We start from the raw sequence: 8,916 nt of genomic DNA, 5'->3' as shown, positions 1-8,916 counted from the left end.
GGTGCCTGTAAGAACCAACAGAACTGTCCCAATCAAAGATTACAAAAACAGAACTGGCCCAAACAAAGAAAATGAAAACAGAACAAATATACAATGTTTGGGCAGTCACAGTGCAAATGTCAGTTGTGTTGTCCCAAAACTGGAAGTGACACCAATCAGAGAGTGTTATCTGATGGAAAGTCACACCGCCACACTGACCGACGCACACGGACCATGTGACTGCCCGACCGCCAGTCAAACAGGTGACCTGCTGTGAGTCAGGCGATGTGATTACCGTTCCTCCGTAATGACTCGCTCCCGCACTGTGTGTGTGTGTGATTAGCAAAATGGGGCTGCCAGAGTGCCAGTTCTTAATCATTTTACATTAATGTGATGTGTGTGACAGAAAACAGGTGTCGCATTATTGCATTATAGCCAATTGTGCGTTCAACAAGTCTCAGACTTAGAAAGCAATGGTGCCTATTGGCAAAAAAGGAGCACATGCTATACTAGTATGGTTGTCGATCTATGCTTAACTTAGATTCTAAATAAAAGACTCTGGTTATAACTAGTTAGACTTACATAGTCAACTCCTTGAGACCTGTAACCATAAGAGCAAACACACACTCTTAGGAAAAAATGCGTGCTATCTAGAACCTTACAGGGTTCTTCGGCTGTCCCCATAGGAGAACCCTTTGAAGAACCCTTTTTGGTTCCAGGTACCTCTTTGCAGAGACAGTGGTAGCTCACTAATGGTGAGGAAACTCTAGTGTGAAGAGTAGCCTAGCCTGATAACCTAAATCAGTTCCTAGCAATGGGATATTTTCAAAGTTCAACAATCAGCCAGAGTCACAATATTGCAAGGCATTTTATTTTAGCAATGTTTTTACCTGGCAACTACTCTGTTTTAAAATCCCATCAAAGCCTCTCTTCTGCAAATAACACAGATCCCTCAGCAAAAATGTATTCTCATCGACTAGGACCCACTCCCTGTATCTGTCCTTGTGTAACGGTAGGACTGGTTTCAAAAAGTAGATACAGTTGAAGTCGGGAAGTTTACATACACTTAGGTTGGAGTCATTAAAACTCGTTTTTCAACCACTCCACAAACACTTTGTTAACAAACTATAGTCTTGGCAAGTCGGTTAGGACATCCACTTTGTGCATGACACAAGTAATTTTTCCAACAATTGTTTACAGACAGATTATTTAACTTATAATTCACTGTATCACAATTCCAGTGAGTCAGAAGTTTACATACATTAAGCTGACTGTGCCTTTAAACAGCTTGGAAAATTCCAGAAAATGATGTCATGGCTTTAGAAGCCTCTGTTAGGCTAATTGACATCATTTGAGTCAATTGGAGGTGTACCTGTGGATGTATTTCAAGGCCTACCTTCAAACTCAGTGCCTCTTTGCTTGACATCATGGGAAAATCAAAAGAAATCAGCCAAGACCTCAGAAAAAAAATTGTAGACCTCTTCAAGTCTTGTTCATCCTTGGGAGCAATTTCCAAACACCTGAAGGTACCACGTTCATCTGTACAAACAATAGTATGCAAGTATAAACACTATGGGATCACGCAGCCGTCATAGCACTCAGGATGGAGACACATTCTGTTTCCTAGAGATGAACGTACTTTGGTGCAAAAACTGCAAATCAATCCCAGAACAACAGCAAAGGACCTTGTGAAGATGCTGGAGGAAACAGGCACAAAAGTATCTATATCCACAGTAAAACGAGTCCTATATCGGCATAACCTGAAAGGCCGCTCAGAAAGGAAGAAGCCACTGCTCCAAAACTGCCATAGAAAAGCCAGACTACAGTTTGCAACTGCACATGGGGACAAAGATTGTACTTTTTGGAAAAATGTCCTCTGGTCTGATGAAACAAAAATAGAAATGTTTGGCCATAATGACCATCGTTATGTTTGGAGGAAAAAGGGGGATGCTTGCAAGCCGAAGAATACCATCCCAACCGTGAAGCACGGGGGTGGCAACAGCATGTTGTGGAGGTGCTTTGCTGCAGGAGGGACTGGTGCACTTCACAAAATAGATTGCATCATGAGGATGGAAAATGATGTGGACATATTGAAGCAACATCTCAAGACATCAGTCACGAAGTTAAAGCTTGGTCGCAAATGGGTCTTCCAAATGGACAATGACCCCAAGCATACTTCCAAAGTTGTGGCAAAATGGCTTAAGGACAACAAAGTCAAGGTATTGGAGTGGCCATCACAAAGCCCTGACCTCAATCCTATAGAAAATGTGTGGGCAGAACTGAAAAAGCATGTGCGAGGAAGGAGGCCTACGAATCTGACTCAGTTCCACCAGCTCTGTCAGGAGGAATGGGCCAAAATTCACCCAACTTATTGTGGGAAGCTTGTGGAAGGCTACCCGAAACGTTTGACCCAAGTTAAACAATTTAAAGGCAATGCTACCAAATACTAATTGAGTGTATGTAAACTTCTGACCCACTGGGAATGTGATGAAAGAAATAAAAGCTGAAATAAATCATTCTCTACTATTATTCTGACATTTCACGTTCTTAAAATAAAGTGGTGATCCTAACTGACCTAAGACAGGGAATTTCTACTAGGATTAAATGTCAGGAATTGTGAAAAACTGAGTTTAAACGTATTTGGCTAAGGTGTATGTAAACGTCCGACTTCAACTATATTTACTTGCTATCCCATCCCTGTAAGCTACTGTACACTGTGTAAAACAATAATAATATGATGATAGATCGACTTGTATTATTAATGCCTTAATCATAAAACTTTCTGAAATCCATTCACACAAACTTGGCCAAGACTTATAAGACTTAAAACTATAAGAGTTTAGTAAGTAATTATTATGTTCTTATAAGATCTTTACAAGCTGCTATTTAATCAGTTAGTACTGCTGTCTCATTCAGAATGGTTAAGCATGTATTTGTCATTTAGATATGATTATGATCGAATTAGGTGCTTGTGTCACGTCCTGGCCAGTATATAAGGTTAATTGTTTTGTAGTTTGGTCAGGGCGTGACAGAGGGTATTTGTTTTATGTGGTTCGGGGTGGTGTGTTTGTGTAAAGGGTGTTTGATTTAGTATGTCCGGGTTTTGGTTTATGTCTAGGTAGTTCTATGTGGAGTCTAGTATGTCTGTTTCTATGTCTGGTGAATTGGTGTTGGGACTCTCAGTTGAAGGCAGGTGTTTTCTATCTGCCTTTGATTGAGAGTCTCATAAATGAGGGTGTGTTTGTGTTTGTGTTTTGTGGGTGATTGTTCTGTGTAAGCACTATGCTTTGCAAGACTGTTAGTTGTTCGTATTTTGTTATTTTTGTATGTTCATTTTTGTAGTGAATAAAAATCAAGATGAGCATTCACGAACCTGCTGCGTATTGGTCCACATTTTCCGATGACGATTTCGTTATATCGTCAGAGGACGAAGACAACCGTGACAGAATCACCCACCACCAAAGGACCAAGCAGCAGGAGAACAGCATGGATGGATGGACGTGGGCAGATTTAAGGATGTTCGTGTCCAGGGCTATGGAAGAGTTAAGGGAACCCGAGAGGCAGCCCCAAGAAATTTTTGGGGGGGGGCACAAGGGCTGTGAAGAGGGGCAAGGATGGAGCCCCAGGCCAGCTCCCCGCACTAGCCCTGAGGTACGTGTCTCCAATCTGGTACGCCCAGTACCAGCACCCCGCACCAAGCCCAAGGTGCGTGTCCCCAGCCTCGCCAGTCAACAGTCGTCGGAGCTGCCCGCCAGTCAACAGTCGTCGGAGCTGCCCGCCAGTCAACAGTCGTCGGAGCTGCCCGCCAGTCAACAGTCGTCGGAGCTGCCCGCCAGTCAACAGTCGTCGGAGCTGCCCGCCAGTCAACAGTCGTCGGAGCTGCCCGCCAGTCAACAGTCGTCGGAGCTGCCCGCCAGTCAACAGTCGTCGGAGCTGCCCGCCAGTCAACAGTCGTCGGAGCTGCCCGCCAGTCAACAGTCGTCGGAGCTGCCCGCCAGTCAACAGTCGTCGGAGCTGCCCGCCAGTCAACAGTCGTCGGAGCTGCCCGCCAGTCAACAGTCGTCGGAGCTGCCCGCCAGTCAACAGTCGTCGGAGCTGCCCGTCAGTCAACAGTCGTCGGAGCTGCCCGTCAGTCAACAGTCGTCGGAGCTGCCCGTCAGTCAACAGTCGTCGGAGCTGCCCGTCAGTCAACAGTCGTCGGAGCTGCCCGTCAGTCAACAGTCGCCGGAGTGGTCAGACTGCGCTGAACTGCCGGAGTGGCCAGACTGCGCTGAACTGCCGGAGTGGCCAGACTGCGCTGAACTGCCGGAGTGGCCAGACTGCGCTGAACTGCCGGAGTGGCCAGACTGCGCTGAACTGCCGGAGTGGCCAGACTGCCCTGAACTGCCGGAGTGGCCAGACTGCCCTGAACTGCCGGAGTGGCCAGACTGCCCTGAACTGCCGGAGTGGCCAGACTGCCCTGAACTGCCGGAGTGGCCAGACTGCCCTGAACTGCCGGAGTGGCCAGACTGCCCTGAACTGCCGGAGTGGCCAGACTGCCCTGAACTGCCGGAGTGGCCAGACTGCCCTGAACTGCCGGAGTGGCCAGACTGCCCTGAACTGCCGGAGTGGCCAGACTGCCCTGAACTGCCGGAGTGGCCAGACTGCCCTGAACTGCCGGAGTGGCCAGACTGCCCTGAACTGCCGGAGTGGCCAGACTGCCCTGAACTGCCGGAGTGGCCAGACTGCCCTGAACTGCCGGAGTGGCCAGACTGCCCTGAACTGCCGGAGTGGCCAGACTGCCCTGAACTGCCGGAGTGGCCAGACTGCCCTGACCTGCCGGAGTGGCCAGACTGCCCTGACCTGCCGGAGCTGACAGACTGCCCTGACCTGCCGGAGCTGACAGACTGCCCTGACCTGCCGGAGCTGACAGACTGCCCTGACCTGCCGGAGCTGACAGACTGCCCTGACCTGCCGGAGCTGACGGACTGCCCTGACCTGCCGGAGCTGACAGACTGCCCTGACCTGCCGGAGCTGACAGACTGCCCTGACCTGCCGGAGCTGACAGACTGCCCTGACCTGCCGGAGCTGACAGACTGCCCTGACCTGCCGGAGCTGACAGACTGCCCTGACCTGCCGGAGCTGACAGACTGCCCTGACCGCCCAGAGCTGATAGACTGCCCAGACTGCCCCGAACCTCCAGACTACCCAGACTGCCTGGAACGGCCAGAACCTGAGCCGCCTCCAAGATAGGTGGGTTGGGGAGGGGGGGGTGTAGCACAGTGCCGTCGTTGACGGCAGCCACCCTCCCTTCCCTCCCTTTAGTAAGGGGGAATTTTCTTTTGGGTATTGTTTGGGGGTAATTTTTTTTGTGTTAAGGTGCTTCTGGGGTAGCACCTTTAAGGGGGGGGTACTGTCACGTCCTGGCCAGTATATAAGGTTAATTGTTTTGTAGTTTGGTCAGGGCGTGACAGAGGGTATTTGTTTTATGTGGTTCGGGGTGGTGTGTTTGTGTAAAGGGTGTTTGATTTAGTATGTCCGGGTTTTGGTTTATGTCTAGGTAGTTCTATGTGGAGTCTAGTATGTCTGTTTCTATGTCTGGTGAATTGGTGTTGGGACTCTCAGTTGAAGGCAGGTGTTTTCTATCTGCCTTTGATTGAGAGTCTCATAAATGAGGGTGTGTTTGTGTTTGTGTTTTGTGGGTGATTGTTCTGTGTAAGCACTATGCTTTGACAGACTGTTAGTTGTTCGTATTTTGTTATTTTTGTATGTTCATTTTTGTAGTGAATAAAAATCAAGATGAGCATTCACGAACCTGCTGCGTATTGGTCCACATTTTCCGATGACGATTTCGTTATATCGTCAGAGGACGAAGACAACCGTGACAGCTTGTGTGTACTGTACACTCAAATTGAGTTATTTTCTATCTGTTTGCATTACTCTGAAGTGACCTTACTAACACCATTCATGGTATCAATATCCTAGATATGTCTATATACAGTAGCCTACTACTATGATCAGGATTAGGTTCCTACTGCTGGCTGGTACCATCAATATTATTTCCCGGTCTGCACATGCATGTGTAAATATCCAACGTCAATTCATTTGAGTGCCTTCTAGTATTATATTTTAGCTAAATTACCATTCTATTTTTACTTCATACAGTTTGTATTTTTCCTACTCTTTGTACTCAATTGTTTACTTTTCTATTGTTGTTGCATTGTCCAGAGGTGAACCTGAAAGAATGCTAAGCAGTTTATTGCACTCTGCATACATGTATATGTATTCTAATTTTTATTTCAGCTTTATTTAACCAGGTAGGCTTGTTGAGAACAAGTTCTCATTTACAACTGCGACCTGGCCAAGATAAAGCAAAGCAGTGCGACACAAACAACAACACAGAGTTACACATGGAATAAACAAACATGCAGTCAATAATACAATAGAAAAAGTATACAGTGTGTGCAAATGAGGTAGGATAAGGGAGGTAAAGCAATAAATAGGCCATAGTGGCGAAATAATTACAATATAGCAATTAAACACTGGAGTGATAGATGTGCAGAAGATGAGTGTGCAAGTAGAGATACTGGGGTGCAAAGGAGTAAAATAAATAACAGTATGGGGGATGAGGTAGTTGGATGGGCTATTTACAGATGGGCTATGTACAGATGCAGTGATCTGTGAGCTGCTCTGACAGCTGGTGCTTAAAGTTAGTGAGGGAGATATGAGTCTCCAGCTTCAGTGATTTTTGCAGTTCGTTCCAGTCATTGGCAGCAGAGAACTGGAAGGAAAGGCGGCCAAAGGAAGAATTGCTTTGGGGGTGACCAGTGAGATATACCTGCTGGAGCGCGTGCTGTGGGTGGGTGCTTCTATGGTGACCAGTGAGCTGAGATAAGGCGGGGCTTTACCTAGAAAAGACTTATAGATGACCTGGAGCCAGTGGGTTTGGCAACGAATATGAAGCGAGGGCCAGCCAACGAGAGCATACAGGTCGCAGTGGTGGGTAGTATATGGGGCTTTGGTGACAAAACGGATGGTACTGTGATAGACTGCATCCAATTTGCTGAGTAGAGTGTTGGAGGCTATTTTGTAAATGACATCGCCGAAGTCAAGGATCGGTAGGATAGTCAGTTTTACAAGGGTATGTTTGGCAGCATGAGTGAAGGATGCTTTGTTGCGAAATAGGTAGCCGATTCTAGATTTAATTTTGGATTGGAGATGCTTAATGTGAGTCTGGAAGGAGAGTTTACAGTCTAACCAGACACCTAGGTATTTGTAGTTGTCCACATATTCTATGTCAGAACCGTCAAGAGTAGTGATGCTGGACGGGAGGGCAGGTGTGGGCAGCGATTGGTTGAAGAGCATGCATTTAGTTTTACTTGCATTTAAGAGCAATTGAAGGCCACGGAGGGAGAGTTGTATGGCATTGAAGCTCGTCTGGAGGTTAGTTAACACAGTGTCCAAAGAGGGGCCATATACAGAATGGTGTCGTCTGCGCAGAGGTGGATCAGAGAATCACCAGCAGCAAGAGCAACATCATTGATGTATACAGAGAAGAGAGTCGGCCCGAGAATTGAACTCTGTGGCACCCCCATACCAGGCGAGGCAGTTATTTGAGAAACCAAGGCTGTTGAGTCTGCAAATAAGAATGTGGTGATTGACAGAGTCGAACGCCTTGGCCAGGTCGATGAATACAGCTGCACAGTATTGTCTCTTATCGATGGCGGTTATGATATTGTTTAGGACCTTGAGCGTGGCTGAGGTGCACCCATGACCAGCTCGGAAACCAGATTGCATAGCGGAGAAGGTACGGTGGGATTCGAAATGGTCGGTGATCGGTTTGTTAACTTGGCTTTCGAAGACCTTAGAAAGGCAGGGTTAGATAGATTTAAGTCTGTAGCAATTTTGGCCTAGAGTGTCTCCCCCTTTGAAGAGGGGGATGACCGTGGCAGCTTTCCAATCTTTGAGGATCTCAGACAACACGAAAGAGAGGTTGAACAGGCTAGTAATAGGGGTTGCAACAATTTCGGCGTATCATTTTAGAAAGAGAGGGTCCAGATTGTCTAGCCCGGCTGATTTGTAGGGGTCCAGATTTTTCAGCTCTTTCAGAACATCAGCTATCTGGATTTGGGTGAAAGAGAAATGGGGGAGGCTTGGGAAAGTTGCTGTGGGGGGTGAGGGGCTGTTGACCGGTTTAGCGGTAGCCAGGTGGAAAGCAAGGCCAGCCGTAGAAAAATGCATATTGAAATTCTCAATTATTATGGATTTATCGGTGGTGACACTGTTTCCTATCCTCAGTGCAGTGGGCAGCTGGGAGGAGGTGCTCTTATTCTCATATCATGTGTACATGGCAAATAAACAAACTTGAATATTCACTCAATGGTCAGCTAGTCAGCTATCCCTCTTAATAGCAGTGCTAGTAGTGCCATCAATGCTAGTAGCCTATCGATTCATCATTAACAGTATTCCATAATTTAGGCATATCAACTAGGGCGGAAGAATGAATATTGGTGAAATTACATGAAGCCGTTATGAAAGTTGAAATAAGGACATTTTGAGGAGCAGGCATGTCTTTTCCAAATCCATGCAACTTTTTATATATTTATTTTTTATTTTGAATGAAATAATTTTGCATGAGTTCATAATCTTTGGACATGCACATAACCTGAGAAATTAGACATCATTATCAGACATTATTATCACAAAACATGAACTATGCAATTCAATGTGATGATACAACGCATGATAACCAGCGTGCAATGAATGATGTGCCTCAAACGCCACAATATTTGTTTTCATTCCTGCATTCAGCCAATATAATTTTAGTAACACCAAGATGTAGAATGTAGCCACTTAATATTTTGTTTTTGGAACATTTCGCGCCATCCCATTTAAAAACATACACCTCGGTGGGCGCGGCCTCTGATTGGTGGCCTGTGAACTCTGCGCAGCCCCTCC

Source organism: Salmo trutta, chromosome 8, assembly GCF_901001165.1.
Source record: "Salmo trutta chromosome 8, fSalTru1.1, whole genome shotgun sequence".
Classification (NCBI taxonomy): domain Eukaryota; kingdom Metazoa; phylum Chordata; class Actinopteri; order Salmoniformes; family Salmonidae; genus Salmo; species Salmo trutta.
Note: the sequence above shows the minus strand (reverse complement) of the source record.